The sequence below is a fragment of the Mesocricetus auratus genome, unplaced genomic scaffold (assembly GCF_017639785.1).
Source record: "Mesocricetus auratus isolate SY011 unplaced genomic scaffold, BCM_Maur_2.0 Super-Scaffold_100026, whole genome shotgun sequence".
NCBI lineage: Eukaryota > Metazoa > Chordata > Mammalia > Rodentia > Cricetidae > Mesocricetus > Mesocricetus auratus.
Window position 1 is genome coordinate 18457340 of NW_024429207.1, and position 27835 is coordinate 18485174.

At 46.1% G+C, this 27835-nt stretch overlaps 1 long non-coding RNA gene across 2 annotated transcripts; it reads right to left on the bottom strand.

Annotated features, from left to right (window-relative positions):
* On the bottom strand, positions 1 to 24146 carry LOC121134138. 2 transcript variants are annotated; one of them, XR_005871170.1, is made up of 3 exons: positions 23965 to 24146; positions 1901 to 2512; positions 1 to 142 (listed from the first exon to the last, which is right to left on the bottom strand). It is a non-coding gene; the product is annotated as an uncharacterized LOC121134138 (long non-coding RNA). The 2 variants fall into 2 exon arrangements; XR_005871169.1 differs by lacking the exon at positions 23965 to 24146 and having other exon boundaries at positions 1901 to 3822.
* Between the last annotated feature and the right edge of the window lie 3689 nt (positions 24147 to 27835).

Below are 27835 nucleotides of genomic sequence, written 5' to 3' on the forward strand. Positions count from 1 at the left end.
TATTTTCAAGTGTCATTTAGTTAATTAACGACCCAGTTTCGGTTCCCAGGATCCCCAATTACAGCAGATCACAGTCTCCTGGAACTCCACCTCCCAGGGAATTTAGCACCCTCTTCTGGGCTCCATGGGTTCCTTCATGTACCTGTGCAAACACACACACACATACACACACACAAATAAAAATTATTTTTGAAATATTAATGTTTAGGCCGGGCGTTGGTGGCGCACACCTTTAATCCCAGCACTTGGGAGGCAGAGGCAGGCGGATCTCTGTGAGTTCGAGGCCAGCCTGGTCTACAAGAGCTAGTTCCAGGACAGCCTCCAAAGCCACAGAGAAACCCTGTCTCGAAAAACCAAAAAAACAAAAACAAAAAAAAAAAAGAAATATTAACGTTTAAAAGAAAAACAAGATGACATTTACAGTTTCAGTCCATCTTTGCCTTCCATACATACTTCTGTTCATGAATTTTTTTTAAGGTTTATTATGTATATAGTGTTCTGTGTGCATGCATTCCTGCATGACAGAAGAGGGCATCAAATCCCATTATAGATGGTTGTGAGATGCCATGCAGTTGCTGGGAATTGAACTCAGGACCTCTGGAAGAACAGCCAGTGCTGTTAACCTCTGAGCCATGTCTCCAGCCCTATTCATGAATGTTTAAATATTTGGAGTTTCATAACTAGAACCTTTTATTCAGATCCAAAGCAAAACCAGCCCAAAGAGCCCCTATTTTCTTCCAGGTATTCGGTCTGTGCTGGTTGCTTTGTTCCGTTGTAGTGGTTTATAGCTGGTGCTTATAGCTGAGTTTCTGTTTCCAGCAGAGAGCCACTTAGTTCTCCAGCAATCACAGCTTTCTCTTGTAGGAATGCTTAGCGTCTATAAACTGGTTAAAAAGGCCAGGCAGTACTGCACCCTTACATGCCTGCAGGGACTTGGACTCAACTAGTGGTATTGAGGGAATGAAGAAAAGACAAATGCAGACAGACAGGAAAATCTGGGAGTTGGTGGACGAGGATCTCTTGCTAGAGAAACCTCAATACCCTGGAAGCCCAGCATGTTTATTATAGAGAGTTGAACAGAGAGGCGGGGCTATTAAATACAGATAAACAAGAAGGTGGGATCTTTGGTGTATAGCTGGGTCAAGGAGAGATTAGCTAATCTCGGGGCAGTGGGGACATCTTCAGTCCTTGGGTGTCTCTGGAGAGAAAGCTATGGTGGACATTTTCCATACCTGTTGTCAACATCCTCACTTGGACCAGAGGAAGGCTTTGGCAGGCCTCCGAGCCTCATCCCCAGAGAAAAGGTCCTTGCATGGCTGTGCTTGTGTCAACAGTACATTCACTACCGACTTCACTTGTCCAGGGCTGTCTCTGCTCCCTACTGGTGGGCGGTACATGCTTTTAATTAACCCAGCCCTTAGGAGGCAGAAGCAGGTGGATCTCTGGGTTTGAGGTAGCCTGGTCTACATAGCGAGTCCCAGGCCAGCCAGGGTTACATAGTAAGACCTTCTCTCAAAAAGTGGGGGGAGGGGGAGAAGAGAAAATAAAGCAGCTTGCATCATTAGTGTCGGTTCCCTCCCCAAGGGCATTTGCACAACAATATAAGGACCCGCTAGAGGTGGGGGTGGGGCAGGGATGGAACCGGTACAGACCCGGGGGTGCCAGACTGTTCAGGAAACTCTAGAGTCTCTGAGACAGGATTTCAGGTTTCTGAGGGAGGTATCTGGGGACTTGGGCACCTGGGTGGCGTCCCTCCTCCTCTCCATGCCTATCTGCTTTTGAGAGGAATCCACAGGGTTAGAAATGGAGCGTGGAGGAGGGGAGACAAAGAAGGGAGGGAGGAAGGAAGGAAGGAAGGAAGGAAGGAAGGAAGGAAACAGAGGAATAGACTGAGACTCACCAGGTCCTCCCATGCCGAGCTAAATAGAACTATTCAGTAAGCTGCAATCCCAGGGGACATCCTCAAAGGTGCAACCAGATAGGAGAAAAATGTTTGCAATTGCAGGTCAGAGGTAGCTCGAAGAAGAGCACAGTCGGCACATTCTCTCCTGAGTTCCGTGTCCTCCTTGTTTTTGATGTTCCCAGGGAGCGCAATCCCCGCCCCCCTGTGCCCTCTGCTCGAGAAAGGCCATCCCGGTTAGCTTTGATTGAGTGCTCGCATTCCACTCCATTCCTTATCACAGCATTCCTGACCAAAAGGAGCAGCTGATGGAGAACGGGCTCTGGCGACAGACAGCGCTCCAGACACCCGGGGGCTTTCTCCCTGCAGTGCAAACGCGCGGAACAGTGACGAAAGGGGCATTCAGACAACTTGGGCTGTGTGCCTGCTGAATACTCCGGCGTCCGTCCTTCGCCTCGCCTCCTTGGTTCAGGGGGCAGCCACCGGCCCTTGTCACAGCATCCTCTCACCGACACGCCTCAGTTTGCTCCGAAGAAGCTGAGCACAGACCTTGCCAGCTGGAAACGCGCGTTCTCGGTTAAAAAATAACAACAGAAAAGAAGAAGAAAAAATCTGTAGGAGAAAGGGCAAAGAGCGGATTCAAAGAGCAGTTGCACATCCCAGAAAGAACAACTCTCTTGTAGCTCCAACATGTCCTCTCAGACCTCACCCAGATCTCCCCAGAGGAGATTTTCATAAAATAATATTCCTCTCCTATGCTGAACTTCGATTTCGTTAGTGAGAGAAAAACGGGCATTTTCCCTTTGCACTAGGCATTTGCAACTATGGATGACAAAAGGCAGGCATGAGCTAAGAGGGCAATTTGTGCCCCCTGGAGTGTTTAGACCACTTCTGTTTTGGAGGTTGCAAGATCTTTCAGACCTGAGGCCTAACTGGCCGATAGAAGGCTGTTGGGAAAGGACCAAAGTAGTGGTTCTCAAACCGTGGGTCATGCATGACCCCTCGGGGGTCTCATAGCCCATATTCACGTTATGATTCATTGCGACAGCAAAATTGCAGTTACGAAGCAGCAACAAAATTATTTTAGGGTTGAGGGGGTCACCACAACGTGGGGGAATTGCACTAAAGGGTCACAGCGGTAGGAAGGTTGAGAATGCTGGGCTAGAGTGTTTGTGCCTGGGCTCTCTGCTGCAGATCCACCCGGACTCGTGGTCTCACCGGCACAAAGAGGAGCTGTTTGTTCCCTCTGCGGCGCCATCTCTGCCGTGATGGACTGTATCCTCTCAAACCGCGAGCCCAACTAAATCCCTACAAAGTTGCTTCTGTAGACTATATCATCACCAAAACGGGAACGGTAACTAGGAGCCGGGTGGCACAGTGGTTAAGAGCACTTGTAGCTTTTGCGCAGGAGTAGGGTTCGGTTCCAGTGTCAACACTGTTCACCATCATCTGTAACTCCAGCGTCAGGAGATCTGATGCCTTCTTCTGGCCTCTGCAGGCACCGGGCATGTACGTGGGTGGTATAGAGACATATGTTCATATAAAACAACCATACACATTAAATAAAATAACAAATTTAAAAAAATAAAAAGAAGTAGGGTGGTGGCTTCAAATGTCTTTAATCCCAGCACTTGGGAAGCAGAGGCAGGAGGATCTCTGTGAGTTTGAGGCGAGCCTGGTCTACAGAGTGAGTTCTAGGACAGTTAGGACGACACAGAGAAACCCTGTCTCAAAAAAAAAAGAAAGAAAGAAAATATAACCCTGACCCAGGGATGGACAGCAAGACATCAAGGTTTCAACTAAATAAATGACTGGTCAAAAATTACACAGTTAAACTGGGCGGTGGTGGCTCACGCCTTTAATCCCAGCACTCGGGAGGCTGAGGCAGGCGGATCTCTGTGAGTTCGAGGCTGGGCTGGACCGACAGCCGCCAAAACAATACAGAGAAACCCTGTCTCATAAAAAACCAAAAAAAAAATTACACAGTTAAGAGACAATGAGGGACTGGGAAGATGGCCCAGTGGTTAAGAGCACTTGCTACTCTTATAGGGGACCCAGGTTCAATTCTCAGCAATATGTGCCGGCTCACATCCATTTGTAACTCCAGTTTCACTGGATGCACTGCCCTCTTCTGGCCTCTGAGGGCACTGCATGAATGCAGACAAAACACCTATACACATAGAATTGATATATATTTAATGAGAGAGAAAGGAGCTGGGACTCTGCTGCACAGTGCTTCTCGCTGCTGTTAGACTTTGTTTTGACGGATAGCTCCCGAAGAATGAGATGGAGACTCATTATTAATTCTGAAAGTGTGGCCTTTAGCTGAGGTTTGGTCCTATCTAGCTCCTTTTTTTTTTTTTTTTTTTTTTAGTTTTTCAAGACAGGGTTTCTCTGTATTGTTTTGGTTGTTTTGGAGGCTGTCCTGGAACTCACTCTGTAGACCAGAAGCCAGGGTTCCTCCGGGGATCTCAGGGGCTGGGGCTTTTGCACATTTTTTATGGGGTGCTACTGCCATGTTTCAACCCCACTTACCTCTGTCTATGTCTTCATTTCTATGGGAAAAATCAGTAAAGCTTGAGGAACAGAACCTCTGCCCTGTAAGGGTACTGTCTGAAAGGATTAGAAGGATTAAGAGGTGTGATCTTATGTCTCTGGGTCTGGACATTGAGGGTTCAGAGTCTCTCTGCCTGTGGATCGGGATGTAGATCTATACGCCTGCTCTAACGCCATGTGTGCCACCATGCTCCCTGCTTTGATGACCAAACCTCTGAAACTGTAAGCAAGTCCCCAAATACATGTTTTCTTTCATAGCAATTGTCATGGTCATGGTGACTCTTCACAGCAATAGAACAGTGACAAAGACATTCCCCGTCCTGGGTGTGGAGTGAACCCTTTCAGAACTGCATATAAATCTATGCAAAAGAGTAAAACAATTCTAAAGATCACTTGATTGACACCAGAAAGGATGAGGGTGCAGTGTTAACGTCCCATGAAAGGGCCTTGAAACCCAATGAGGGGGCCTTGGGCGCACACACCCTGATGGGGCCAGACATGTTCTGTTTTTGCCATTCTGTCCCGGGGGAAGGGAGACTGTTAGAGCAGTTTTAATGTGAATTTCCTGGTGGCAGAAGATGTTGAGTGCTTTTCATGATGCTTTCTTTAGAGAATTGTTTGTTCAGTCCATTGCCGCTTACTGATTAGATGGTTTGGTTTGGGGATGTTCAAGTTTTGTAGTTCTTTCTGTATTTTAGACATTACCCTTGTAGCTGAAGTATAACCAGCAAGGGTTGTAGTTCTCTTGTTCTGTAGTCTGCCTCTTCACTTTGTAGGGAGTTTCCTTTGCTGCGTGGAAGCTTACCAGTTTCACTAATTTCCCACTTGCCCATTCGTGGGGTCCTTTCCTGTGCTATTGGAGTCCTCTAGGGAAAGTTCTTGCTCACGCCCATACCTTGAGGTGTTTCTACCTCTGCTTTCCTCCCACACATTCCTCTCGTCAGCTTTCTACTCGTTTCTTTAATGCATTTTGAATAGATCCTGGTGCAGGATGAGGAACATGGGCCTAGTCTCATTCTTCTGCGTGTGAACAATCAGTTTTCCCAGCACCATGTGTTGAAGAGGCTGTCCTTTTGTTCCCCCTTGTAAATTTTTGACATCCTTGTCAAGGAATTGATGGCTAAAACTATGGGGGTTTATTTCTGGTCCTCTCTTATTTTTCCCCCATTGGTCTTATGGGTCTGTTTTTGTGACAATATTGTGCTATCTTTGTCTTGGTTAGGTCTCAAAGAAACCGGGGACAAATGGCTGAGGGGTCTATTTAACATTTCAAAGTGGACGATGGCCATCAGTCTCTTTCAGCATCGCCGATAACTATTACAGAGTCCTGGCTCCTCTCAGCCCTTCTCACCCACCCCTTACCCTGAGCCTCTCCAGCCCAGCTTCCCTTCCCTTCCCCCAGCTTCTCTGATTCCTACACAACCTCAGCCAATTTGGCTATGTGGTCTGTTGGTCTCTCGGTCCTTGGTTCCCCTCTTGCCTCCTTCTCTTTCCCTCCCAGCTGGTCCCCGCCTGGCCTGGTTCAGTGTAGACCCTTCCGAATGCCTCTGACTGGAGAATGGGATTGCTTCCGTTCTTGGTGCTCAAGTGTTCTTCTCATCGTTCCATAAAAAATTCAGTAAGTTAGCCACTTCCCGCTGTTGTGTTGAATTGTCTGGAGTGGACGCAAAAGGGTGTGTGTGTGTGTGTGTGTGTGTGTGTGTGTGTGTGTGTGTGTGTGCGCGCGCGCACTCTGGATCCCATGGTGAAAGACAGGAACAGACTCCCAAAAGTTGTCTTCTGATCTCCATACACACATACTTTTTAAAAATGTAGGTTATGAGCCGGGCGTTGGTGGCGCACGCCTTTAATACCAGCACTCGGGAGGCAGAGGCAGGCGGATCTCTGTGAGTTCGAGACCAGCTTGGACTACCAAGGGAGTTCCAGGACAGCCTCCAAAAGCCACAGAGAAACCCTGTCTCGAAAAACCAAAAAAAAAAAAAATGTAGGTTATGTGAAGATTGATATGACTGGGTGGTGGTGGCACACACCTCTAGTCCCAGCACTGAGGAAGCAGAGGCAGGCAGATCTCTATGAGTTCGAGGCCAGCCTGGTCTACAGAGCTAGTTCCAGGACAGTTAGGGCTGCTAAACAGAGGAGCCCTTTCTCAAAAACAAGAAAAAGATTGATATGGATCCCTGAACATCCTACTATATGTTTTTCAAAAGCTGCTTGATCTGCACCTATCCAAGCTAGCAATACTGTTTTTGCTTTTTTGTTAATTTTTTAGGAAGGGTCTCACAGTGTAGTTTTGGCAGGCCTGGAACTCAATGGGTAGACCAGGCTGACCTTGAACGCACAGAGATCTGTCTGCCTTTGCCTTCTTAGAACTGGAATTAAAAGTGGGCACCACCACACCTGGCCGAAGCTTGCAATATTTGATAAGGATAGTAATGTTAGGTACCCAAAGGGGAAATGATAGCTTCTATGTAAGTAGATTAATGAAATCTTTGGTCAAGGATAATCTGAAGTTAGATGTTGCCTAATTAGGATCTCTAAAGGGGAAACAAGCATGACAACCCTCTGTAACTGTGGGTCCAGGTTCATCTAACATTCATCAAGGACCAACATTGCAATAGACTCCAGCTGGACATTTAAGAAAGCACAACCCATTAAATTCAGAACAAAAGAATTAAGTTTCTTCCTTTGTGTTGAGCTGGGAAACATGGAAAAGGGAAGCTATTTTAGGACTAAGGAAGGGAGAAACTGCCTCGAACATCCCATGTAGGGTAAATATTTCAGGATCTGTCCTGGAGGCTCAAGGGTACATTTGGAAAGTCGAGTTTGCATAACAAACCACTCAGTTAATCCTTTGAAGAATGTGGTAAAAGTATTGGACACAAGAGATTCATTTTCTCTATATTAGCTCATCTTACATGGTAACGGAACGGTAACATGGAGTGTACCACCCACAGGGGGAGGATTTTCAGCACACAGTCCCATAGTTACTGTTCAGATCAGTTAAGGAAGAAAGCGCCTTGTGCACATGTGGAGAAGGTTTTCTGTGTGCTGTCTCCACTCTGGCTGTGTGCCTCCTATCTCACACTCTCTGCTTTCATGGGATCAAGGCTATTAGTTACCAAAGCACTTAGCACAGTGAGTTGCCTATGTCGGGCCGTTAGTAAGAAGCTGTGTTGAGTGCAGAGATGAAGCTCTAGGCCTTACGTACAGCAGATGTGAGTTCTTTATCTCCAGGCAGCACATCGTCCTTTCTCTCAGTAGCAGCATTCCGGTCACCATTCCGTGCCCCTTCCTTTCACGTGTAGTCTGCATGCACCGGGGGACCCTGACCCACTCTTAGCTCTGGTTCTTTGATTGCCTCCTGTTATCCTCCCACCCAGGGCAATTTGGTAAAAGGCACACCCTACTGCAGATCAGTGAAATGCAAGATACATGATATTTGCTGGAGATTTCAAGGAAAGAAAGAAACTTTCTTATTCTTTGGGAGCTACCTAGAGTAAAACTCTTTTCACACAGGGAATGAATGAAAACCTACATCTGGGGAGCTGGAGTGATGGCTCGGAGGTTAAGAGCACTGGCTGCTCTTCCAGAGGTCCTGAGTTCAATTCCCAGCAACCACATGGTGGCTCACAACCATCCATAATGAGATCCGGTGCCCTTTTCTGGCGTGCAGACATACATGTGGGCAGGATGTTGTATTCATAATAAATAAATCTTAAAAAAAAAAGGAAGACCTACATCTGTGAGAGATTTAGACAGTGGTGTCTTGTGCCCACAATGAAGGCAGCCTTGTCGAACTCAGGCAGTGCCGAAGACTAAGAAAGCCAGGGGAACAGCCGGGCGTTGGTGGCGCATGCCTTTAATCCCAGCACTCGGGAGGCAGAGGCAGGCGGATCTCTGTGAGTTCGAGGCCAGCCTGGTCTACAAGAGCTAGTTCCAGGACAGCCTCCAAAGCCACAGAGAAACCCTGTCTCGAAAAACCAAAAAGAAAAAAGAAAAAAAAGAAAGCCAGGGGAACAACCAACATTTCTAGCATTCAGAAGCTGGGATCAAGGCTTCCCTGAAAAACCACTATCTGTAAGGCCTTTTCCATTGTCTCAACCAGTGATTTTCCTCTCAAATGGTTGAAGAGGGATTATTTTTGTTGCTTTTACTTATAATCAAAATACTCCTAACCATATAATGAGAGCTTAGACATGATGACTCCTTTCAGGTTAATATTTAAAGATTCCATTAAGAACTCTACCACCAGGTGGTGGTGGTGCATGCCTTTAATCCCAGCCCTCAGGAGGCAGAGGCAGGTGAATCTCTGTGAGTTCGAGACCAGCCTCGTTTACTGTGGGAACACCAGACCTTGAGTAGAGACCCACTTCCCCTTTTGCCTGGGAGTAGGCAGCTGTAAGACAATGTTTACTAAAAACATGTTTACTAAAAACAATACAATGCCTGGGGGCATTAAGTTCCTGGAAAAGGCCTGCCCACAGAAACCACCCTGACCTCGACCTTGTCCAAAGACTAACCACCTCTTCTGCCACGCCCAGATCAGTTTCTGGGGTCAGAGCAGAACCAGCCAGGGGAGAGGAGAGAGCAGAAGCTTCTCTGGTGGGAGCCTTTCTTAGGAAGTTTTCTTGAACCTTTTTGGAGCCTGCTTAAAGTTTTCTTTACATCGTTGAACGAGTCTCTGTGTTGTCAATCCCCGACACCCTCCGCACGTTCTCGGACACAGGCCGCGCAACAGACGCGACAATTGGAGGTCCCACCGAGATTGTGAAAGTGAGGTAAGTGGACGGGGTTAAGAAACTATGGGGAATAGTTCCGGGAAGCTAGAATCATTGCAGTATCAACTAAAAAAGTTACTTAAAGAACATGGGACTGCAGTCAAGTCTAAAACCCTAGAAGGCTTTCTAAAATCGATCGAACGAGCCAGTCCATGGTTCATTACTGGGGGAAACTTAAATATTCCAGATTGGGAGGAGGTTCGCCGTGATCTTCATAGACTTTTACGAAAAGAGGGGTCTGAGTCCTTACCCCCTACGACATTCTCCTTATGGAGATTAGTGAGGGGAGCACTTTTGACAGATAAGGTTCATCACCGCCAGGTAGTTCAGGACACAAAAGAGGCTTTTTTAGAATTACAAGAGACTGAGACTCAAGCCTCCTTGAGTTCAGGGGAAGAGAGTGATGATGAATCATCTGAAGGGACCCTGACTGAAACTAGAGTCTCCATTGTTAGTGAGGATGAAGGGGAGTCTCTTAGTAACAACAAAAAAACGGGTAGAGATCTCTGGGCGCGACCCAAACAGAAGAACTCCGGTCAGAATCGGTTATATCCTTCTCTATCAGACCTAAAAAATGGAAGTAGCTCAGACTCAGACTCATCACAGTCTGAAAAGGAACGGTTACTTGCTGAGATCGAGGCCCTTAAAAAAGAACTAAAAAAGATTCGAATTAAGGAAAGACAGGACAGGGAGAGAAACCCTTACCCATACTCTGAAAAAAGGGACTCCTATGAGATAACCCAGTCCTTCTCGGACCTGGAGGGAAGACCCAGAGGAGGGGTCCAATGCTGCCCAGTGGTGGCCCCAGTAATGGAAGTTCCAGACCCAAACAATTCTGGACAGGTCATTCGGCATCATAACCCTTTAAATTTTAAGGATATAAGACAACTTAAAGAGGCAACTTTAAATTATGGAGCACAGGCTCCCTTTACACTTTCCTTAATGGAATCTTTTACGTCTCTTAACTTGACACCTACTGATTGGCAGCAGCTTTGCCGAGCGACTCTATCAGGAAAAAATTATTTGATTTGGAGAGGTAAGTTTCAGGAAAGATGCAGCCAGACAGCCCAAAGAAATGCACAGGCCAGACAGCCCCAGAGAAATGTGGAGATGCTTACCGGGAGTGGTCAATACGCCACCATTCAGCAACAAATGCAATATGACATCGCAGTCTATGCCCAAGTGGCAGCAGCGGCCCAAGGGGCTTGGAAAGCATTGCCTTCCAAGGAAGGAGGGGATCATCTGTCCAAAGTCCTTCAAGGACCCTCTGAACCTTTTCAAGACTTCGTAGACCGTCTCAGTCAGGTAGCAGAAAGAATATTTGGGGGCATTGGGCCTGCAATGCCAGTCATCAAGCAGATGGCATTTGAAAATGCAAGTAAGTACTGTAAGGAGGCTCTTCGCCCCTATCGTAATAAAAGTCTAAATGACTACATCCGGATCTGTAGGGACATTGATGGGAACTTCATCCAGGGCCAAGTGTTAGCTGCTGCTATTCGGCCCCAAGTGGGGAAAGAAAGACCTACTTTGGGAGGGAGAAAAACATGTTTCAGCTGCGGTAGGGAGGGACACTTCCGTAGAGAGTTCCCTCAAAATAGTACTACGGGTCTCAAGCGACCTGGTTTATGCTCCCGTTGCCAAAGGGGATATCATTAGGCCAAAGACTGCTACTCTAAAACTGACCGGAAGGGAAATTTCCTTCCTGCTAATAATAATCAGGGAAACGGGAGGAGGGCCCTGCCCCAGGGCCCCAAAACCAATGTATACGGGGCAATGACCCTTACTCCGGGCAGTGGCAGGACTCATTTTCTCCCCCAGAGCAACCCCTTCATATCTCAGACCTCCTTAGAGCCACCTCGGGGAGTGCAGGATTGGACCTCACTCCCTCTGCCCGGGCAATCCTAACACCGGAAATGGGGATCCAGGCCCTCCCTACTGGGGTGCATGGGCCATTGCCCCCAGGCACGGTCGGACTACTCTTGGGACGGTCCAGTACTATTCTTCGAGGCATCCAGGTACACCCCGGTGTTATAGACCAGGATAGTGAGGGGGAGATTAAAATAATGACATCAGTGGGCAGTGGGGTTGTTGCCATCCCTGCAGGAGAACGGATTGCTCAGTCACTCCTTCTCCCTACAGCTCCTTGTGAGGCTAGAAAAATTAAAGAGAAATTACATTTAAAATTTTTTGACCATAGACCGTAATAATTTGTCTGCTATGGAGAGACATTGAAACAAACCCTCCCAGTCCTTGGGATGGGTCAGATGGAAGGATTTGATTACAGGAAAATGGCAGCCACCCACCCCCCTATTAGCTAGGGCCCGAGGGGCTGTTTGTGTTTTCCCTCCAGGAAGTGAGAAGCCTATTTGGGTCCCCGAACGGTGCATCAGGCATGTCGACCCCAATACTACTCCGGATACTAGAAATGCTCACCATGATAAAGATGATCCAACCATTGTTAAACACTCAGGTAAGGGAAATATGGGCGTTGGTGAGGATTCCCCCCCCATGTTGATGCCAGCTAGTCATTCCAGCTCCCTGTTCATCAAATTTTATAACACCAATAATACATTGGGAGCGGCTGCCGCCAATGAGATTAAAAAGTCAAAAACTAGACATTCTGAGTCTCCCCCTCCTAAGCCTGATACCAGGGTCAGAAAGTAGGGGAATCCAAGAGATTGCCAGCGGCATACACCTTTAATACCAGCAGCATACGCCTTTAATCCCAACACGCCTTTATGAGGGAACATCCTGGGTTAAAAGTTGGATTGAAAATGGGTAAATAGCCGGGCGTTGGCGACACACGCCTTTAATCCCAGTACTCGGAAGACACAGGCAGACAGATCTCTTGAGTTCAAGGCCAGCCTGATTTACAGAGCAAGTTCCAAGACAGCCTCCAAATAATACAGAGAAAAAAAAATTGGTAACAAGCTGGGCGATGGTGGCACACGCCTTTAATCCCAGCACTTGGGAGGCAGAGGCAGGCAGATCTCTGTGAGTTCGAGGCCAGGCTGGACTGACAGCCTCAAACAATACAGAGAAACCCTGACTTAAAAAAAAATGGGTAAAAAAAATTTTATAACAGTAAAGAGGTACTGGTATTAAGTAAAAAAAAAAAAAAAGACAAAGGTATATACAATAAAAATTTTTGTTTACATTTAAGTTCTATTTTGTGAGTCATCTCTAAAAACTTTTGGCCAAAAGCTTGGCCTCTCCACCTTACATCTACAGAGTTACAAGGGGTAGGTACAGCTGTACCCCATGACTGTAGCTCAAATGGAGAAATGATAAAAAACATACAGGACTTTTTAACCTCTTAGTTCACGGATTGGCTGGAGTTGTTCTTTTACATAGATTTCAATTAAGGAAACTTCATTGCAACAGACTAATCATGACCTAGTAAAAAAGGATGACTAAAAGATACATGTATGTTCTAAATGTATGGTGTGGCCACACCGGTATGTATAAAATGTGATTGTAAATGCGTGAGTATAAACTGCTTATATGATTAAAAGGATACTTAAATCCCTTCAAAAATAGTTAAGAAGCTACCTAGATTGCTTTAAATATAGCCAAAAGGAACATCCAGCCAGTCTGTTAATGTTTTAACAGAAAAATTTAAGATGCAAATGAGGCCTTGTCAGCTAGTGAGAGCTCTACAGGTTAGATTGGGAAAGACTGCTCACAGACTTCAAATAATTTTCAAAAGTTATTTGGACACAGTATAGTTTATAATCTTTGAGTGATTTTCAGAAGTTTTTGGGAAATATTTAATGGATATGTCCTTTTTAATGGGCATCTACAAATAATCTAAATTTACCTAGATAGTCAACCAAGGAGGGTAGACAAATCCTTCTACTATTATGGTCCAGCTTCAACAGTTCAAAAAAAATTTTTTTAGAAAATAAAAAAAGGGGGAATAATGTCTCCAGTCCCCATATGACTCATCAAATAATACACTCCTCATTTAAAAATTTTATAATGTGAATGCCAGTGAGCTTCAGACAGATTCTGGCATGATGGAACTTGAGCAACCATTGCTCAGGTCAAATGGAGACATCCATACACTAAACAGTGGAGAAGACCCTAATTTGGGGTCGAGGGCATGTTTGTGTTTTCTTGTAGGAAAAGAATAAAAGCTTCGACATGGAGCAGAGAAAAACTGGACCTGAGACCATGGGAGCCTACCTAAGCCAGTTTGAGTGAGATCTCCTAAATCAGTGTTCCTGAACCTTGATGTCATCGAATCTAGAGCCCAAGAAAGAAAGAAAACAGTCGGTTCGAGATTTCCAGTTTCTCAACAGACCTGCTACATCAACCTTCTGGACCCATAAGTTTTCATCGTAAAGCCAATAGAAAAAAAGGATCCATTTAAAACATTTGGACATTGGTATGGACTGTGATGAGGGGCAAAAGCCACTTTTCAGTAATTAAACAGGACATGGTCACTTGAAATATCAGACTTGATGGTTCCTGTTTCTGGAATCACGACTAGGCCAGTGTATTTTTCTAGAGAGATGCAACTTGTCCTAATGCGACAAAAAGGAGACTTTGACTCAAGTCGCATAATCAGCTGACGTTAAATCAACAAACTACATCACCACAGGAACAAATTGGTGCTCTGTGGATAGTACAACAAGCCTATTGTTCATATTTTTAATAATGCTACATGTGTAACATCAATGATTGTACCTAATGTATCTGTGCAAGTACACTTTCTAAATGCTTTCCTGAGCAGATCTTGAAACAATTGTAACTTTATCAAATTGTAAATGTAAATCACATGCGGGTTACTCTTGTAACAGAATGTAAATCACGTACATATTACCCTTGTAACAGATAAAGGCTGGTAGAATGTTATGACTCAGATCTGGTGATGGGTACGGTGATGGAGAGGCGCTATGTCAATGGGGGTCCTGGAAATGGTGACAGTGGCGGTAGACATTCTGGCTTTATGCCGAGCTCAAACGTGCCTTGTTCCAGAGGCAAGAGATCCGTAACCAAGTATTACTTAGCCTAGCCCATGGCAATCCTGATAGCCATGAAGGTTGGTTACAGATGATTTAAAGTTGGGGTGCTCTGATGACAGGCAACCTGTGGGGAAGACCCCTCCCGCCTAAGACAGGGGTTCAAGGTCCCCCAAGGACGGGAAAGGGAGGGTGACCCTACTTGACCTAAGCCAGGAGTGCCTCATTTAAAAATAAAAAGGGGTGAATTGTGGGAACACCAGACCTTGAGCAGAGACCCACTTCCCCTTCTGCCTGGGAGTAGGCAGCTGTAAGACAATGTTTACTAAAAACATGTTTACTAAAAACAATACAATGCCTGGGGGCATTAAGTTCCTGGAAAAGGCCTGCCCACAGAAACCACCCTGACCTCGACCTTGTCCAAAGACTAACCACCTCTTCTGCCACGCCCAGATCAGTTTCTGGGGTCAGAGCAGAACCAGCCAGGGGAGAGGAGAGAGCAGAAGCTTCTCTGGTGGGAGCCTTTCTTAGGAAGTTTTCTTGAACCTTTTTGGAGCCTGCTTAAAGTTTTCTTTACATCGTTGAACGAGTCTCTGTGTTGTCAATCCCCGACACCCTCCGCACGTTCTCGGACACAGGCCGCGCAACAGACGCGACAATTGGAGGTCCCACCGAGATTGTGAAAGTGAGGTAAGTGGACGGGGTTAAGAAACTATGGGGAATAGTTCCGGGAAGCTAGAATCATTGCAGTATCAACTAAAAAAGTTACTTAAAGAACATGGGACTGCAGTCAAGTCTAAAACCCTAGAAGGCTTTCTAAAATCGATCGAACGAGCCAGTCCATGGTTCATTACTGGGGAAACTTAAATATTCCAGATTGGGAGGAGGTTCGCCGTGATCTTCATAGACTTTTACGAAAAGAGGGGTCTGAGTCCTTACCCCCTACGACATTCTCCTTATGGAGATTAGTGAGGGAGCACTTTTGACAGATAAGGTTCATCACCGCCAGGTAGTTCAGGACACAAAAGAGGCTTTTTAGAATTACAAGAGACTGAGACTCAAGCCTCCTTGAGTTCAGGGGAAGAGAGTGATGATGAATCATCTGAAGGGACCCTGACTGAAACTAGAGTCTCCATTGTTAGTGAGGATGAAGGGGAGTCTCTTAGTAACAACAAAAAACGGGTAGAGATCTCTGGGCGCGACCCAAACAGAAGAACTCCGGTCAGAATCGGTTATATCCTTCTCTATCAGACCTAAAAAATGGAAGTAGCTCAGACTCAGACTCATCACAGTCTGAAAAGGAACGGTTACTTGCTGAGATCGAGGCCCTTAAAAAGAACTAAAAAGATTCGAATTAAGGAAAGACAGGACAGGGAGAGAAACCCTTACCCATACTCTGAAAAAAGGGACTCCTATGAGATAACCCAGTCCTTCTCGGACCTGGAGGGAAGACCCAGAGGAGGGGTCCAATGCTGCCCAGTGGTGGCCCCAGTAATGGAAGTTCCAGACCCAAACAATTCTGGACAGGTCATTCGGCATCATAACCCTTTAAATTTTAAGGATATAAGACAACTTAAAGAGGCAACTTTAAATTATGGAGCACAGGCTCCCTTTACACTTTCCTTAATGGAATCTTTTACGTCTCTTAACTTGACACCTACTGATTGGCAGCAGCTTTGCCGAGCGACTCTATCAGGAAAAATTATTTGATTTGGAGAGGTAAGTTTCAGGAAAGATGCAGCCAGACAGCCCAAAGAAATGCACAGGCCAGACAGCCCCAGAGAAATGTGGAGATGCTTACCGGGAGTGGTCAATACGCCACCATTCAGCAACAAATGCAATATGACATCGCAGTCTATGCCCAAGTGGCAGCAGCGGCCCAAGGGGCTTGGAAAGCATTGCCTTCCAAGGAAGGAGGGGATCATCTGTCCAAAGTCCTTCAAGGACCCTCTGAACCTTTTCAAGACTTCGTAGACCGTCTCAGTCAGGTAGCAGAAAGAATATTTGGGGGCATTGGGCCTGCAATGCCAGTCATCAAGCAGATGGCATTTGAAAATGCAAGTAAGTACTGTAAGGAGGCTCTTCGCCCCTATCGTAATAAAAGTCTAAATGACTACATCCGGATCTGTAGGGACATTGATGGGAACTTCATCCAGGGCCAAGTGTTAGCTGCTGCTATTCGGCCCCAAGTGGGGAAAGAAAGACCTACTTTGGGAGGGAGAAAAACATGTTTCAGCTGCGGTAGGGAGGGACACTTCCGTAGAGAGTTCCCTCAAAATAGTACTACGGGTCTCAAGCGACCTGGTTTATGCTCCCGTTGCCAAAGGGGATATCATTAGGCCAAAGACTGCTACTCTAAAACTGACCGGAAGGGAAATTTCCTTCCTGCTAATAATAATCAGGGAAACGGGAGGAGGGCCCTGCCCCAGGGCCCCAAAACCAATGTATACGGGGCAATGACCCTTACTCCGGGCAGTGGCAGGACTCATTTTCTCCCCAGAGCAACCCCTTCATATCTCAGACCTCCTTAGAGCCACCTCGGGAGTGCAGGATTGGACCTCACTCCCTCTGCCCGGGCAATCCTAACACCGGAAATGGGGATCCAGGCCCTCCCTACTGGGGTGCATGGGCCATTGCCCCCAGGCACGGTCGGACTACTCTTGGGACGGTCCAGTACTATTCTTCGAGGCATCCAGGTACACCCCGGTGTTATAGACCAGGATAGTGAGGGGAGATTAAAATAATGACATCAGTGGGCAGTGGGGTTGTTGCCATCCCTGCAGGAGAACGGATTGCTCAGTCACTCCTTCTCCCTACAGCTCCTTGTGAGGCTAGAAAAATTAAAGAGAAATTACATTTAAAATTTTTTGACCATAGACCGTAATAATTTGTCTGCTATGGAGAGACATTGAAACAAACCCTCCCAGTCCTTGGGATGGGTCAGATGGAAGGATTTGATTACAGGAAAATGGCAGCCACCCACCCCCCTATTAGCTAGGGCCCGAGGGGCTGTTTGTGTTTTCCCTCCAGGAAGTGAGAAGCCTATTTGGGTCCCCGAACGGTGCATCAGGCATGTCGACCCCAATACTACTCCGGATACTAGAAATGCTCACCATGATAAAGATGATCCAACCATTGTTAAACACTCAGGTAAGGGAAATATGGGCGTTGGTGAGGATTCCCCCCCCATGTTGATGCCAGCTAGTCATTCCAGCTCCCTGTTCATCAAATTTTATAACACCAATAATACATTGGGAGCGGCTGCCGCCAATGAGATTAAAAAGTCAAAAACTAGACATTCTGAGTCTCCCCCTCCTAAGCCTGATACCAGGGTCAGAAAGTAGGGGAATCCAAGAGATTGCCAGCGGCATACACCTTTAATACCAGCAGCATACGCCTTTAATCCCAACACGCCTTTATGAGGGAACATCCTGGGTTAAAAGTTGGATTGAAAATGGGTAAATAGCCGGGCGTTGGCGACACACGCCTTTAATCCCAGTACTCGGAAGACACAGGCAGACAGATCTCTTGAGTTCAAGGCCAGCCTGATTTACAGAGCAAGTTCCAAGACAGCCTCCAAATAATACAGAGAAAAAAAAATTGGTAACAAGCTGGGCGATGGTGGCACACGCCTTTAATCCCAGCACTTGGGAGGCAGAGGCAGGCAGATCTCTGTGAGTTCGAGGCCAGGCTGGACTGACAGCCTCAAACAATACAGAGAAACCCTGACTTAAAAAAAAATGGGTAAAAAAAAATTTTATAACAGTAAAGAGGTACTGGTATTAAGTAAAAAAAAAAAAAAAGACAAAGGTATATACAATAAAAATTTTTGTTTACATTTAAGTTCTATTTTGTGAGTCATCTCTAAAAACTTTTGGCCAAAAGCTTGGCCTCTCCACCTTACATCTACAGAGTTACAAGGGGTAGGTACAGCTGTACCCCATGACTGTAGCTCAAATGGAGAAATGATAAAAAACATACAGGACTTTTTAACCTCTTAGTTCACGGATTGGCTGGAGTTGTTCTTTTACATAGATTTCAATTAAGGAAACTTCATTGCAACAGACTAATCATGACCTAGTAAAAAAGGATGACTAAAAGATACATGTATGTTCTAAATGTATGGTGTGGCCACACCGGTATGTATAAAATGTGATTGTAAATGCGTGAGTATAAACTGCTTATATGATTAAAAGGATACTTAAATCCCTTCAAAAATAGTTAAGAAGCTACCTAGATTGCTTTAAATATAGCCAAAAGGAACATCCAGCCAGTCTGTTAATGTTTTAACAGAAAAATTTAAGATGCAAATGAGGCCTTGTCAGCTAGTGAGAGCTCTACAGGTTAGATTGGGAAAGACTGCTCACAGACTTCAAATAATTTTCAAAAGTTATTTGGACACAGTATAGTTTATAATCTTTGAGTGATTTTCAGAAGTTTTTGGGAAATATTTAATGGATATGTCCTTTTTAATGGGCATCTACAAATAATCTAAATTTACCTAGATAGTCAACCAAGGAGGGTAGACAAATCCTTCTACTATTATGGTCCAGCTTCAACAGTTCAAAAAATTTTTTTAGAAAATAAAAAAGGGGGAATAATGTCTCCAGTCCCCATATGACTCATCAAATAATACACTCCTCATTTAAAAATTTTATAATGTGAATGCCAGTGAGCTTCAGACAGATTCTGGCATGATGGAACTTGAGCAACCATTGCTCAGGTCAAATGGAGACATCCATACACTAAACAGTGGAGAAGACCCTAATTTGGGGTCGAGGGCATGTTTGTGTTTTCTTGTAGGAAAAGAATAAAAGCTTCGACATGGAGCAGAGAAAAACTGGACCTGAGACCATGGGAGCCTACCTAAGCCAGTTTGAGTGAGATCTCCTAAATCAGTGTTCCTGAACCTTGATGTCATCGAATCTAGAGCCCAAGAAAGAAAGAAAACAGTCGGTTCGAGATTTCCAGTTTCTCAACAGACCTGCTACATCAACCTTCTGGACCCATGAGTTTTCATCGTAAAGCCAATAGAAAAAAGGATCCATTTAAAACATTTGGACATTGGTATGGACTGTGATGAGGGGCAAAAGCCACTTTTCAGTAATTAAACAGGACATGGTCACTTGAAATATCAGACTTGATGGTTCCTGTTTCTGGAATCACGACTAGGCCAGTGTATTTTTCTAGAGAGATGCAACTTGTCCTAATGCGACAAAAAGGAGACTTTGACTCAAGTCGCATAATCAGCTGACGTTAAATCAACAAACTACATCACCACAGGAACAAATTGGTGCTCTGTGGATAGTACAACAAGCCTATTGTTCATATTTTTAATAATGCTACATGTGTAACATCAATGATTGTACCTAATGTATCTGTGCAAGTACACTTTCTAAATGCTTTCCTGAGCAGATCTTGAAACAATTGTAACTTTATCAAATTGTAAATGTAAATCACATGCGGGTTACTCTTGTAACAGAATGTAAATCACGTACATATTACCCTTGTAACAGATAAAGGCTGGTAGAATGTTATGACTCAGATCTGGTGATGGGTACGGTGATGGAGAGGCGCTATGTCAATGGGGGTCCTGGAAATGGTGACAGTGGCGGTAGACATTCTGGCTTTATGCCGAGCTCAAACGTGCCTTGTTCCAGAGGCAAGAGATCCGTAACCAAGTATTACTTAGCCTAGCCCATGGCAATCCTGATAGCCATGAAGGTTGGTTACAGATGATTTAAAGTTGGGGTGCTCTGATGACAGGCAACCTGTGGGGAAGACCCCTCCCGCCTAAGACAGGGGTTCAAGGTCCCCCAAGGACGGGAAAGGGAGGGTGACCCTACTTGACCTAAGCCAGGAGTGCCTCATTTAAAAATAAAAAGGGGTGAATTGTGGGAACACCAGACCTTGAGCAGAGACCCACTTCCCCTTCTGCCTGGGAGTAGGCAGCTGTAAGACAATGTTTACTAAAAACATGTTTACTAAAAACAATACAATGCCTGGGGGCATTAAGTTCCTGGAAAAGGCCTGCCCACAGAAACCACCCTGACCTCGACCTTGTCCAAAGACTAACCACCTCTTCTGCCACGCCCAGATCAGTTTCTGGGGTCAGAGCAGAACCAGCCAGGGGGAGAGGAGAGAGCAGAAGCTTCTCTGGTGGGAGCCTTTCTTAGGAAGTTTTCTTGAACCTTTTTGGAGCCTGCTTAAAGTTTTCTTTACATCGTTGAACGAGTCTCTGTGTTGTCAATCCCCGACACCCTCCGCACGTTCTCGGACACAGGCCGCGCAGCAGACGAGACAGTTTACAAGAGTTAGTTCCCCACCAGGCCCGCCAGTCCCCCCACCCAATCTCCACTCCGATCCCCAGGGAGGGTGAGGCCCTCCATGGTGGATCTGTCATTTCATCCAGAGCAGAGCCTAGGCCCTCCCACAAGAGTCCAGGCTGAGAGAGCATCCCTCATTGTGGCATGGGCACTCAAAGTCTATTTGTATGCCAGGGATAAATACTACCCAAGGCCCCATAGGTTACCTAGGCCTCCTCACTGACACCCCCATTCAGGGGGTCTGGGTCAGTCCCATGCTTTCCACCCAGCCATCAATCTGGGGTTCAAGAGCTCCCCCTTGTTCAGGTCAACTGTTTCTGTGGGTTAAACTAGCCCAGTCTTAACTCCTTTGCTCACCAGTTCTCCCTTTCTGTCAGTGTTTAGCTGTGGGTATCAGCCTTGGCTTCCATCAGTCACTGGATGAAGGTTCTGTTTCCCAGACTCCCTGGCGATGCAATTGTATGCTGGCACTCCCCCTACTCATGTCTAAAATCCATATATGAGTGAGTACATACCATGTTTCTCTTTTTGTGACTGGGTTACCTCATTCAGGATGGTTTCTTCTAGTGCCATCCATCCATTTGCCTGCAAATTTCAAGATTCCATTGTTTCTTTCCACTGAATAGTACTCAGCCTGCTTTCTTATAGAACCCAGAACCACCAGCCCAGGGGTAGCATCTCCCACAATGGACTGGGCCCTCCCCTGTCAATCATGAATTAAGAAAATTCCCTGTAGGCTTGCCTACAGCCCTGTCTTATGAAAGCATTTTCTTAATTGAGGTTGTGCCAAGTTGACCTAAAACTATCCAGCAGAGTTATACATGTGAGAAGTCAGTAACTATTATACAGGTTGGAAGCTGACATCAGGAGAGCTGACCACATATCCAAATCTTGACATGTCAGAAAAGTTCCCCAGGGGGACTGGAGAGATGGCTCAGCAGTTAAGAGCACTGACTGCTCTTCTAGAGGACACAGGTTCAATTCCCTGTACCCACACGGCAGCTCACAACTGTCTATAACTCCAAGATCTGATACCCTCACACAGATATACATGCAGGCAAAACATCAACGTACATAAAATTAAAATAAATAATTTTAAAAGAAAAGTTCCCCAGACCCCCGGACCACATTCCTGCCCTCAGTCTGACTGCAGAGACCTGGCAGGTCAGACTTTTCTCCACAGGACCCCAGCTTTGCTTGTTCCTGATATCTGAGGACCTCCAACTCAGAAGTTTCACCTGACCAACTTAGAAGAGTCTTACAAAAAGGAATATCTTATTTTTCCAGCACTCTGAATGGTGTTAAGCATTGAATAGGCACTCAGCAAATATAAATAAATTGATTGATTCAACAATTATTAGACATCGACTGTATGCCCGTTATTGAACGAGGTGCGCAAAGTGACACCATTGCCGTGTGTTTTGCCCGCATGTATGTCTGTGTGCTAAGTGCATACCTGGTACCTGTAGAAGCCAGAGGAGTGCATCAAATACCCTGGAATTGGAGCTACAGACAGTTGTGAGCCACCATATGGGTGCTGGGAGGCAAACCCAGCTCTGCTGGAAGAGCAGCTGGTGCTTTTGACTGCTGAGCCATCTCTCCAGCCCCTATAATTTTTTTTTAATTCCCATTCTTATGTTTCTACCCCTCAAGAACTGAAATCAGACATGGACTGAACTCAGTGCATGCTAGGTAGACATAAAGACATAAAGCAAATACAAAACAATAAAGGAATACAAAATACCGAGCACTGTGTGCTTGCACGGTGGCATGGGCCTCTCCTTTGATGCATTTGCCACATTGCAATTGTGGTTTTGTCTTTTGAGGCGATGCACTCTAAGGCATTGCTGTGAACATGGCATTTGAGGCTAGGGGTGACCCATACCACAGGGCAAGAGCCTTCTAGCAAAGGAAAAAAAAGTATAATGTCCATTCTTTCACCTTCAAAACATGGTGATGACTTTAAGATGGCCGAGGTAGGAGGAATAATTTGTAACATCCTATAGTGTGGGAGTATAAATACATAAGATGATAATCCTGTAGGAGATACCATAGGCATGACCTGGCAGCCAGCCTCCCTGGCACACTGCGATTCTAAAGAAGCATGGCACACTGTGCTCCTGAAGTCAGAACACCGAATCCTGAAGTAGCGTGAATAGCCAGTAGTTGGCCTGCAGACTGTCTAGGTCTCCTTTAGTGTGCTGATTCAGCTTAGAGACACTGGTGTCGTAACTGTGTAATATCCATTATACAGAAGGAAGGAAGGGAGATGAAAAAGAAAAGAGTAAGATAATCCAGTCACTGAACTTCTTACCAGGAACTCAAACACAAATGAGGATCCCAGTCCTTCTTGAGGAGTGGCCATTATGGAGAGCATTCTACCCCCAACTCCCAGCCTTGAGGAATTCAGTTAAGCCAGAATATTCTGACTGAGAACCAGTGTCCAATAAAAAGGTGACAGTCATATGTAAATTGAGCAAACAAACTTTAAAAACAAACAAAAAACCCAACCTACTTGCCATTGAAAATAAGAGAAATGAAAAATAACAATAAACTTGCTATGACGGCTCATGCCTTTAATTCCAATACTCGGGGAACAGAGGCGGATGGGTCCCTGTGAGTTCAAGATTAAATTTGACCCTGTCTCAACAATAGTAAACAGTAAAATTAATTTCTGTAATTCAGTTTTCACTTTTGAATTAAGAGGAGCTGAGGCAGAGAGGCCTTGTTTCAAGGGCAGCAAAAGATCTCTATGAAGCTAGGCATGGTGGCCTTCAACCCCAGCATTGGAGAAGTGGGACAGGAGGGGAGGGTCTCTGTGAGCTCGAGGATGGCCCAGTCTACAGAGTGAATTCCAGAACATCCAGAGCTATACATTGAGACCATGTCTCAAAGCTAAAAAGACAAACAAACAAACTTCTATGTGGATAGGACTAGCAGTGTAGGCCTTGTTACATCACCCTGAGTTCATCTAAGTACCCCAAAAGTGGGGTGGGGGCAAGGGTTTGGGGGGCTGTTCTCTGAGCTTCATTTTAACCGACACTAGGAGTAAAGTCACAGACTGCCTCTGAGTCTTGCCTGGCCCTTCTGCTTCCACTTATCAGCAAGCCGGAATGTGCTCTGGGCCATCAGCAGTCACCCACTCCCAACACCTCCCTCCGCGCTCCACCCGGCTGACCTCAGATAACAGCCCTTGCACTCTGGCTTTGGTCCCACCATGTTTGGACTACTTCAGAGTAAACACTGAAGCCCCTTCGTTACATTCCATTCACCTTACGCATTCCACACCTTGCTCTCAGCCGCGGCGGGGCCTGTTTGCTCACCGATTCTGCTGGCTGTGTTCCGCCCTTGTTGGGAGACTATGCCCTCCATTCCTAGCCTTGTGGCTCTGGGCGCCCTCTCTTGCTATGCCAAGTCTGCGACAACCCCTTCCTCACCTTGACAAGCCTGTACCTTATCCAAATCCTCCAGTAGGACTTGAGGAAGTGTCTTTGGGCTTCCCCCTTTCAGTGTGGAGTTGAGGCCCCGGGTGGTGGACAGATCTCCAAGGGCTTGAATATAGGGACAGCAGCCACAGATCGACAGGCATCTTGCAAACTCCCGGCTTCTTCCTCATACTCCTGACCTAAGGCACAGACCGAAAGGGCAGCTGGCTTTTGCCCCCCACCCCCCACCACCAGTGAGGCCCACTAACAGTTGACCATCTGACAGGTTCAAGGTTGGATCCGGCACACGGGTTGACCCCAGAGGTGTGGGCCTGCCAGCCTCCTTGTCTTTGTTCAAACTAAACAACCCTAAAATAGAGGCTGACCCTTTAAGGTCCCAGCCCTCAAGGAGGGACCGCTTTTTAGGCTCCCAAGTCCCATCTCTTGCTCTGCAGAGGGTCCTTCTGGGTGCTGGTTTGTGTGTTTCCTTGTGTGTGACAAATGTGGGTCATGGCCCTTTCACCGCTTTCTGTCCGCTCTGGCTGAAATGTTCCCCCTGTGGCTGGAGATCTTCCCTGCCTTTTATAATTCTTTAAGTGGCAGAGAAAATGAACCCGGCCAAGACCCCTCTGTGGTAAAAGGAGCAGACACACAAGCTCAAGAAATGGCTGGGAGAGAAGAGGAAAACCCAGGCAGCTTCAGAGCCGGGTTCTTGTGGAGATGCCCAGAGGGGTGCTGATAAGACTTCCTTCATGGGCTCCATTTTCTCCTCCAAAATGGTGGGGGGGGGGCGGGTAGGGGCTGGACTGTCCTGGGCATGCGTGCTTCTCCTCACAGGAAGAGAAAGGGAAAAGGCAGTGTCCAGAAAAGGGTGTGAGATCCCCTGGGGCCGCAGTCACAGGTGATGGGCTGCATGAGTTACCACACTCTCGCCCTCTGCACGCACAGCACGTGTGTTTTTTTTTTTTTTTGGTTTTTCGAGACAGGGTTTCTCCTAGTTTTGGAGGCTGTCCTGGAACTCACTTTGTAGACCAGGCTGGCCTTGAACTCACAGAGATCCGCCTGCCTCTGCCTCCCGAGTGCTGGGATTAAAGGCATGCGCCACCAACGCCTGGCCTACAGCATGTGTCCTTAACCACTAGTTCAGGAGTTCTCAACCCCTGGGGTTGCCTCTCAGATTGTCTTAGTTAGGGTTTCTATTGCTGGGAAGAGACACTATGACAACTGTTATGATAAAGCATGAGGGGAACCGTGGCGGATTCCATAGCAGGCGAGGGTGACCAAGGCAGAGGACACACATGCCAGGCAGACAGAGCTTAGTGAGAAGTTTTATTAGAAAGGGGAGGGAAGACAAAAGAGATAAAGAGACACAGAGACAGAGAGAGGACAGAAGAGAAGAGGGAGACAGGAAAAGTCCTGTCTGCCCAGGGGAACAACAGAAAAGACAGCATAAATGGGTAGGGGTCTTTCTTTTAAAGGGGTCCTTCATACCTGGGCTGACCAGAGTACTGCCTGAGTGCATTCTGCCAGGTGACAGGGACAGGCCTGAATCCTTACAACAACCCTTATAGAGGAAAACACTTCGTTGGGGCTGACTTACAGTTCAGAGGTTCAGTCCATTATCTTCATGATGGGCGGCATATAGTCAGACATGGTGCTGGAGAGGTAGCTGAGAGTTCTACATCTTTATCTGCAGGAGGCAGAAGGAGACTGGGCATAGCTTGAGCGTATGAGACCTCAAAGTCCGTCTCCACACTGACACTCTTCCTGCAACAAGATGACACACCCTAATAGTACCACTCCCTATAGGCCAAGCATTCAAACACATGAGTCTATGGGGGCCTTACCTATTCAAACCACCACACAGGTATTTACTTACTATTTATAATAGCAGTGTATTTCCAGTTATGAAGTCACAACGAAATAATTATGTGCTGGGGGGATCACCACGGTAGGAGGAGCTGTAGTAAAGTGTCTCAGCATTAGCAAAGTTGAAAACCACAGCTCTAAACAACCTCTCCAGGCCCTCCATATCTTTTTTTTAATGGCTTGATGATTTTGTTGTTGGTAATTCCTTTAAAATAGGACCTCAATCTGTAGCCCAGGGTGGCCTCCCATTCAAAACCTGGGATCAAAGGTCACCAAGGCCAGAAATTCATTTCTTTCTATTACTGATTAGTATCCTATTGTTAGTAAATACTGGAGATGCCTTCTCCAGGCACAACTTGACAACTTGAAAGGACACCAGGTGTCATTTCCAGGTTTTGTAAATGAGGAGCAAAGCTGCTGTGACTATCCAGATGAGCAAAAGTTTGCCTCTCATTTGAGTGATCACAAGAGTACTGTAATTGGTACCTCTCTGTCGCTGTGATTAACACCCAGGACCAAAAGCAGCTTCCGGAAGAAAGGCTTAATTTAGGGTTCTGGTTCCAGAGGGAAAGCCCTTAATGGAGAGGAAGGCATGGCAACAAGCGGCAGGCTTAGAGACAGGAGCAGGAAGCAGAGAGGTCATGTCTTTAAGCACAAACACTAAGAAGAGAGTGAACTAGAAGTGAGTTAAGGTTATAACGCTGAAGTCCCGCCCCCCACCTGCCCAATGTCCTGCATCCTCCAGCTACACCCCCCCCCCCCAGAACTTCTCTGAACAGTGCCAACTAGGGACCAAGTGTTCAAGTACATGAGCCCCTGGGGACATCTCCTTCAAACCACAACAAGCACAATTGCTAGCTCACGTGGTAAGGGTTAAATGTATGAGAGAGACTGATGCGCTGTCTTCCAGGGTACCCATGACATTGTCATCCCTCTAGCAACGAATGAGAATGTGTTCCTCCACACCATAACCGGCATCGCTGCTGTTGGTTCTAGTAGACCTATGTTAGTACTATCAATTGTTATTTGTCTTTTCCTGTGCATAGATGATAAATGACATGGGACATCTTTCCACATACTCATTTTCCATTTGTTTGTTATAACTTGGTGAGGCACTTGGCTCATTTCAACGGTCATCTTAGTTGCATTAAGGAACACATGGCATGAGGTGGCAGCAGTCTAAAGAGATGGTTCAGGGGTTAAGAGCATCGACTGCTCTTCCAGAGGCCCTGGGTTCAGTTCCCAGCACCTTGACTCATAACCATCTGTAACTCCAGCTCCAGGGGATCGGATGCTTCCTTGCCTCTGAGAGCACCAGGCATGAATGTGGTATGCAGACAAAAACGCCTACACACATACAGTAAAATATTAGTAGTTTTTAATAAAAAAAGTATCTGGAGCATTAATAAGGCTCAACTTTAGGGAAATCTGAGAGTATATTTCCAGAGGCATGTCACTGAACAAGAGTCCCCACCTTAGATGCAAGCCACACATCCCACGGGGTGGGTTCCAGACTGAATAAAAAAGAAAACTGAGAAAGCTAAAAGAGCACTACTATTCCACCTCATCAAAAATATGACTTTTTATTGACCCGGTAATGGTGGTGCATGCCTTTAATTCCAGCACTCGGGAAGCCAGAGGCAGGAGGATCTCTGTGAGTTCCAGTACAGGCTCCAAAGCTATAGAGAGACAAAAAAGAAAGAAAGAAAGAAAGAAAGAAAGAAAGAAAGAAAGAAAGAAAGAAAGGAAGGAAGGAAGGAAGGAAGAAAGAAAGAAAGGAAGGAAGGAAGGAAGGAAGGAAGGAAGGAAGGAAGGAAGGCAGACTTTTTTTTCTGGATGAAAACAAGGTTAGTGGGTAAAGGTGCTTATCTCATACGTCTGGCGACCTGATTTTGATTTTGGGAACTTACTTAAAAGTGGAAAGAGAGAACTGACTCCATAAAGTTGTCTTTTGACCTCAAATGTGTGCTATGGCATCCTCCCCCAAATACATGGTACACACACATTAATAATC